General features: G+C 51.3%; 1 long non-coding RNA gene across 1 annotated transcript; it reads right to left on the minus strand.

The window, feature by feature from the left end:
* Window positions 1–3,698: 3,698 nt before the first annotated feature.
* On the minus strand, window positions 3,699–7,682 carry LOC132658421 (uncharacterized). The gene is made up of 2 exons (XR_009598053.1): window positions 5,160–7,682; window positions 3,699–4,134 (listed from the first exon to the last, which is right to left on the minus strand). It is a non-coding gene; the product is annotated as an uncharacterized LOC132658421 (long non-coding RNA).
* Window positions 7,683–7,902: the final 220 nt, after the last annotated feature.

A 7,902-nucleotide genomic window follows, 5' to 3' on the forward strand; every position in this document is an offset into this window, starting at 1 on the left:
AGCTCTTCGCACCGGGTGGCCAAAGTATTGGAGTTTCAGCTTTAACATCAGTCCTTCCAGGTATAAACCCAGAAAAAAAACATTTTGGCTGCTTGAAGAAAACGATGAGATTGAGCAGCCCTGGTGCCTCACCTGCATGGTCTCCGGGCTTCACTGCGCAGTGTAAATGCCACATAAGGCAACCTCCCCCAAAGGCAGCCAGAGAAAGCACATCACTGTCGAATCTCCCGTTGGCTTTGATAACACTTAGCTTGCATTAGTGAGCAGAGGAGCAGACACAGGGTACAACAGGGAACTGGAAATGACCAACAACATCAAAGTCAGCAGCTTTTTTTTTTTTCTAGATATGTTTGTGGTTATGATATTTTAAAAATGAAAACAGTGTTTTAATTTTTCACAGTGAATTACAGTGTTGCTGTAATTGTGACTAGTTGGCTAGTGTTGTTTGGCTGGTTCCTGGGGCAAAACGAAGTGTATACACTTCCGGTGTTGCACAAAGAACTGTGAGCAACTCGATTTTTGTTGCTTGATTTTAGTACAGATTAGGTTCCGATGCACCAAATATTTTTCTGGGATCCACATGCTCCAGAACAAATCAGAATGTCAACCATAAGTGCCAGTAAGACTGGCAGTCTTACTGCAGTCTAACCGCAGTGCCGAAGCCCAGCCTGTATTAGAGGGTCCCAGGGCAACAGGCTCAGGGAAGTAAGCAGTAGCCACTACTCAGTACCTGCTATCTGTTGGCACAGAGACAGTGCCATTGGGGCACCAAGTGTCAGACCTTTTGATCTTTCAAAAGAAGCTGCAAGTCCAAATAACTCTATGAAATATCCAGATTTTTAAAGTTGGCTTGAGTTTTTAAAAAAAAATCCAGTGCATGCCAAACAAAATACATCTCTGGGCCAAAATCAGCTTTTGTGCCGACAGTTTGTGACTCCATAATCATAAAAATAAGAAACAATCAGCACCACACTTCATCTCTTAGCTTTACTATGTTAAAAGGCAAAAAAAAAAAAAAAAATGCTGAAAGATATGCAGCTGTTTGGTGTACCCTGGTCTCTCTGAACTACCGAGGCCTCTCCCTGATACACTTGGGCTCTGAGAGTAGCGTTCCAGGCTCCTCTGCCTCACTCCTGGCTATCAGATATGTGTGTATAAACTTCTTTTTAAAAAATCATATAACCACTCAGCCTCGTTCAGTTGGAGTCTCAAGAGTTGGGGTCTGAACATCTGAGGTTTGCATACTGCCCGCAAGTGACTTTAGTATGCAGCCAGGATTGAGTTTATTTGCTTTTGCCTCTGTTCTCCTCCCATCACAGTGAAGGCAACTAAGAGTTGAAATGCCTGCCAGACTACCCCCTTCATAAAAGACCCCGATGGCTTACAGAGGACTGTCTTCTCAGCACAGGGGTGTGTCCACCTCTTCCCCTTGGCTGAGTCTCTGGACCCTTCAGAGATGGGTGAAGACCCAGGTAGGGGCTTCCTCCATCGTTGGCTGGCTGGCTGGAGCGCTTTGCCATGTGATCTGGTTTTTCCCAGTTTAAGCGCAGTCATCATTCTGACACTGATACAGAATGCTCTGAGCAGCCAGTTGCTGTGAACACAGCTCACGTGCATACATCCGTCTCTGAGCTTTCTCCTGCTCCTAGTCTCTCTGTGTGCCTGAGTTCTCACCCTGCCCTCTGCATGAGCACCCCCACGCTGCCCCGAGCAGACCCGCGTGCTGGGAGCTCTCCCCGCCCTCCACCCCGGCTCCTGCCTCTTGTCACCAGAACCTTGCGGAAGGCTCTCACTCTCAGGCGCTGAGTCCCGGGGCCACGTCTGGTCCAGGGCACCGTGAGGGCACACGGCTCCACTGTGGATTGGCAGTCTGTGGGGAGGAGACTTTGATCCTTGTTACAATGTTGGTCCCTTCAGTGTCCACCCAGAAAAGCAAGTGGGCAGTGAGCGCCTCAGCCCCGATCTCTCTGCTCCCAAGCGGGCTCTGCCTTTCCCAGTGTGACCCCCAACACCCCAAACCCACGCCGCTGTCTCCCTTCTCCTCCCTCCTAGTCTGCGCCTGGGAGGAACCCCTCCACCTCTTGCTTGGAGCTTCTGGTCCGATTTTATGCTCTTCTGGCCCTTGGGGGATTATTATCTCTGTGAGTGTGTAACGATTTTTTCCACAGTAAGCCCCAGAACACCGCCACTGCTATCTTAAAGTTACCACATGTTTATTTTTGAGGTTTTTGCCTTTTTTTTTTTTTTTTCGGCTGTGCCTGGTCTTAGTTGCAGCATGCAGGATCTAGTTACTCTGACCAGGGAACAGACTCTGATCCCCTGCATTGGGAGCACAGAATCTTAACCACTGGGTCACTAGGAAAGTCCCAAAGCTACCGCATTTTTCATAAGAAAAATCGCCTCCCAGTGGCCTGACGTGTTCAGGGTACACTTAGGGTAGGGAGGACAACTGGACAGGTATTAAAATGAAAGCAGCATTGGATGTACTTGAAACAGCCAGCTACTAGCAGAGAGGTATTCACACATGAAGAGCAGGCAGGAACAAAGAATGCCCATGTACACTGTTCATTTAAAAAGCAACTCACCAGACAATACATGGTATGGTGGCTAGTGGTGGCTCAGACAATAAGGAATCTGCCTGCAACGCAAGAAACCAGGGTTTGATCCCTGGGTCAGGAAGACCCCCCCCTGGAGAAGGAAATGACAATCCACTCCAGTATTCTTGCCCGGAGAATCCCACGGACAGAGGAGTTTGTGGGCTACAGCCCATGGGGTCACAAAAGAATCAGACATGGCTGAGTGACTAACACTTTCACATAGTATAACCCAGTATCACACAGATTGACATAAAATATTCAGAAGTCTCTAGAGCAAACTCTTGTCAGTGGTCATGTCTACATAGTGGGATTGTCTGTGGTTTAAGACATTTACTGTATTATCTATTTTAAAAACATTTTTAAGAATAAAATGTTGTCTCATAATAAAAGTCAAGTTTAAATTCTCATAGTAAAAAGACTCAGCCCACCAACCCTCAACCTCCGTGAGGTCTTTTCTCTGGGTTCCCCTTGCAGCTCCCATAGGAAGAGGGCATCCCTTCCCCTCCCATAGCCCTCAGGACCACCTTCTTCATAAGACATATCGTCACCCTGTTTTATAATCCTCTCCCCAGGCTGTGCCCTCCTGACTATCAGGACACCCAGAAGGTCCTCTTCAGGAAGCTCGTTATCATTATGACTAATTAATTTCAGTGGAATTCATTTTTCTGTGTAATTTTTGGCCTCCCGTCTGTCTTTCCCACTGGACTGTATCAGTAAGGGTAGAGACCAAAGGCTGAACAACCAGCACAGTCTGCAGAATTCATAGCTGGCACTTGATAAACAGTTGTTGTGTAAGTGAAGGGGTGAATATATAGACGAATGAATTCAAATCGGGACTGTCTTGGCAAGTCCAAAGACTTTCCCCTGATGCTGCCGATCATCACATGCTTCCCTCCAGACTTCAGAAATCCTGCTCGATAGCAGAAGCTCTCTGTCACTCACTGGAGGGACACACGCATCACCCAGATCAGAGAAAACTTTCTATGTGTCCCCAAGGAGTCTCAGCAAAAGCCTGAACGAAACCCACCTGTGTGCTACGAGAATCCACATTCTCACAGCACTGAACTTAAGGATGAAATAAAAACCAAGCAGTTGAACTTCTGCATTTTCATGTATCATTTTAATTTTAAAGATGTGTGTGTGTGTGTGTGTGTGTGTGTGTGTGTGTGTGTGTGCTTAGTCACTCAATTGTGTCTGACTCTTTGCTACCCCAAGGACTGTAGCCCGCCAGGCTCCTCTGATGCACAATATGATTTTTGTTTTAAAAGTCTATTCCTCCTCTGAAATTCCAGGTCCAGAGCCATAGCAAAGGTTCTCATCTGGAGTATGCATGAGAATCACGTGGAGGGTTTATAAAGATGCTGAAAGCTGAGCGGCAGCCACCTGTTTCAGTCAGGTCTGGAATGAGGCCTGAGAAGCTGCCCTTCTGGAGGCTGGTCCAGGCTCCAGAAGGGGCCATGGGGCAGAGGACCCTCTGCCCTGCTGAGCTGGTGTGTGGCCTAAAGGAAGACGCTGTCCATTCTGAGCCTCAGGTCTCCTGCAAGTGAAAAGAGAAGTCTTTAGAAAGGGCTCCTGGGATCCACGCCTGCTGACTGCATCGGCATGGCCCAGCCTGCTCTGGGCAGCAGAGGGCAGCAGAGACCAGGAAACCGAGAAGAGTGGGGCAGCTGGATGAGCCCATTGAACAGTGTGTGGGCACTGAGTCTTCTGTTTGAACATCTGTTCCCTGGTGGCTCAGACAATAAAGCATCTGCCCGCAACATGGGAGACACAGGTTTGATCCCTGGGTTGGGAAGATCCCCTGGAGAAGGAAATGGCAACCCACTCCAGTACTCTTGCCTGGAAAATCCTATGGGTAGAGGAGCCCGATAGGTTACAGTCCAATGGGTCGCAAAGAGTCTGACAAGACTAAGTGGCTTCATTTCCTCTGGCAACTCAGTGCTCCAAAAACCACTAGACCAAACGACAAAAAACTTTCTAATCCATTTGCCCTCTCTTGTGACTAGGAGAGGTGAATTGATTCCTTTTGTGGAAGGTTTTTTTTTTTTTCGGAAATCACCTTTATATAGCCCTGGGAAACTGAGGCCTGCAGAGGGGGAAAAAAAGCCCACGGTCACACGTCGGTGGCAGGTCAGAATAATACACAGGCCATTCACTGCCTCCTGTTCTAACTTTTGCACACCCTCCTGAAGGAGAATCAGGCCAGGTGGGGCTCTGCGGGCCTCCAGACGGGGTGTACGACAGACATGAGTGGTTTCTTAAGTCAGGCCCCATGAGTCTGGAGCCCCCTCCATGTGCAGCTGGAAAAGGGGGTTCCCTACAAGGATCTGACCCCAGGGCCCCCAAACATCTATTCAGAGACAGCAGGCAAGCCCCCTGCTGGGCTTTAAACAGAGAACTCCTGTCCCCTTCCCCACGAAGGGCTCACACTTCTGAGCCACTTGATGGAGGAAGGGGAACGGGGGCGAAAGACACAGCTTCCCAAGACCCTCCCCCGAGGCCCTGTTCATCAGATCTGGGGGCGGCCCTGGGACCTCATGCTAAACCCAGGCTGGCCCTCACCTGGAGGATCAGGGTGCAGAGGCTCATTCAGGGAAGATGCAAGAAAAGGGGCACAGACTCAGCTGTCTGTCCCCAGGAGGAGGATTCCTTGGTTCTGGTAAATTCCTCCAAGACTTCCTGACATTTTGGAGGCCAGGAGAAGAGTAAATGTGGAGGCCCCCTGCCATGTGTCGATTGCCATTCCTAATCAAGATAGTAAGTTGTGAGATAACATGTGTTATTTTTCTACCTTGATAAACATCTTCCGCCAGGTTTGAATTTACGAAGCACAGGAGTGGGCTGTCAGGACACAGTGGTGCGGGGAGCCAGGCTGTAGCCCACGCCTTGGAGGTCCACCCCCAGCTCTTTGTGGGCCCACTGAAGGGGTCTTGTGCATGTGTGCGAGGGCACATGAGTGTGTGCCCATCAGCCTCACGTGTCCAAGTTCTGTCTGCCCCCTTGCCCCGACACACACACACACACACACATCCAGCTGCTGTGTCACCCAGAGGAAAACAGATGGGGGGATCAGGCACACAGACCTGGGGCCAATTCAGGGCTCCACGGACTCAGGGTGACCTTAACAGGACAGGACGCAGGCCCCGCTCCCAGGTCGGAGATTCCGCCCACAGAGGGGCGTGGCCCCAGGAGGCAGCGCAGATGCCCCTTCCTACTTGGGTCTCCAACAGGACAGCCTCAAGGCCGCAAACCGGCTCCTCCTTCCGTGGAAGACGGAGGACTGTGCAATGACCGCTGTGCTTTGCTCCTCAAAGGGCGGGACGCACCTCTGGGCTCCCAGGATCGCCCTGGGTGCAGACGCCCATCAGTCCCAGGCTCCCATCTGCTATCAAAGCAGAATGTAGGCCTTCAGCTGATTCCTGCAGGCAGGATTCTCAGTTTTGTCCAAAAGGAAGTAGATATGGCTTCAGGAGGCTGCTGGGGGACCCGTGGAGCTTTGGGGAGTCTAATAAGAAAATGGTTGACAAAGCCATCAAGTGCCATCAGCCGTGCCCAGCCCTAGGAGGCTTTCAGAGGCCCGGGAAAGAGAAGGCCAACTCATCTGCCTCACCAAGGAGACCTCTGGGCCTTGGAGCCTCCATGCGCTCAGCCGTCCCCACCACGCACAGCCTGGGGCCTGGGCCTCCCCCTAGGCCCGCCTGGGCTCTGACAAGCTGCCAGGACTGGCTTGTTGAAGTCCATGAGCTTTGGGTGTCCATAGCCTGACTCTGGGGGCTTCCATGGTGGCTCAGCTGGTAAGGAATCCGCCTGCAGCTCAGGAGACCCTGGTTCGATCTCTGGGTCAGGAAGATCCCCTGGAGGAGGGCATGGCAGCCCACCCCAGGATTCTTGCCTGGAGAATCCCCATGGACAGAGGAGCCTGGCAGGCTACAGTCCATGGGGTCACAGAGGGTCAGACATTACTGAGCGATTAAGCCCAGCCCTGCACAGCCTGACGGTGAGGGCTTTCCAGAACCTCAGGGAGACCTGACAGGACTGACGGGGCTGCAAGTCCCCAGAAGGTTTTAATTCACATTAAAATGTTAACTCAGAAACATTTTTTAATTCATTCAGTCAATAGGTATTTACAGAGAGTCCCTTCCCTTGGCACCACCGGACTCTTGTCCCCTGTAGCTGAGAGAATGCCACCTCTCCCCCACATCTTCCCTCCCTCCTCAGATCTCACCTGCAATTTCAGCTCCTTGGGACACCCTTGCCAAAATGACTGCCACCTCCAGGCCCTCTCCACCACATCCCCTCACTTTGCTCCATCTGGCCCTTTACCACAGGTACCTGTGTGCGTTTATATTACTCACTGCTGTGTCTCTTGTTCCAGAATATAAGCCTCTGCCCCCAAAGCAAGGGGACATATCACAATCGCCCCTTCCTCCCTGGTGTTGCTAGCACTTAAGAGGCTCAAGGAACAGTTATCGGATGATGAATGAGGCCATGACGACTTACTGATTCATTGTCTCTTCCAATAATAGGACAATGGGGTAGGCTCCTGTTGGGAGAAAGAGGGCGTTTGAAAAGAGGGAAGGTGTAGGTGGCGGAAGGCCCCAAGCTCTGCAGACCTGGTGTGGCTGGCTGCCAGCCCCACTCCAGGGACTCTCTCCCATGAAAGGGAGAGAGGAAGCGAGATCAAGAGAGCTCACCAGCGGGGAGTCCTCCCTTGTGAGGAGGGATTCAGGGCTCAACATGCTTCCTGGGGCCGGGTCTGTACAGGCAGAAGGAAGAGGCCGGGTCGCTCCCAGGCGGGGCCAGCCTGAGGCCTGGCAGTTTGCAGGAACCCTTGCTCTCCAGTCCTTGCTTGTAGGTACTTGCTCTCTGGCACACCATGAATTGTTTTCAGGCTGCCTTGTGAGGAGATTAGGCTTTCATTTTAAAAGATGAACAAAATAAGTCTCTTGCAAAGGCTTGAGTAGAGCTGACCCCGAGGAGGGGCGGTAATAGCTGATGGGCACTATGTTTGTCTAATTAATCTTCTTGTCAACAAAGTTGTTCTTCACCGCTGCCAACCCTGACATCACCCCCACAAACCTGCTGCAGTGGTTGCTACCCAGCCACAGAGGCTGCTTCCAACCCACCCTGAGCTCACCAACTCTCCCCTCGCCCCAAATGCTGCCCCCCACTGCCCACATGCTGCTTCTGGACTGGGAATCCTCGGATGAGAACCCAGGGGTCCCACATCCACTAGCTTGAGGGGAGGGGACCCTGGGGCATCAGTTTGAATGAAATGGTAGAGACCTCAAAGATTCAGGGGTTC

This window comes from Ovis aries, chromosome 22 (genome assembly GCF_016772045.2).
Source record: "Ovis aries strain OAR_USU_Benz2616 breed Rambouillet chromosome 22, ARS-UI_Ramb_v3.0, whole genome shotgun sequence".
In the NCBI taxonomy this organism is placed as follows: Eukaryota; Metazoa; Chordata; class Mammalia; order Artiodactyla; family Bovidae; genus Ovis; species Ovis aries.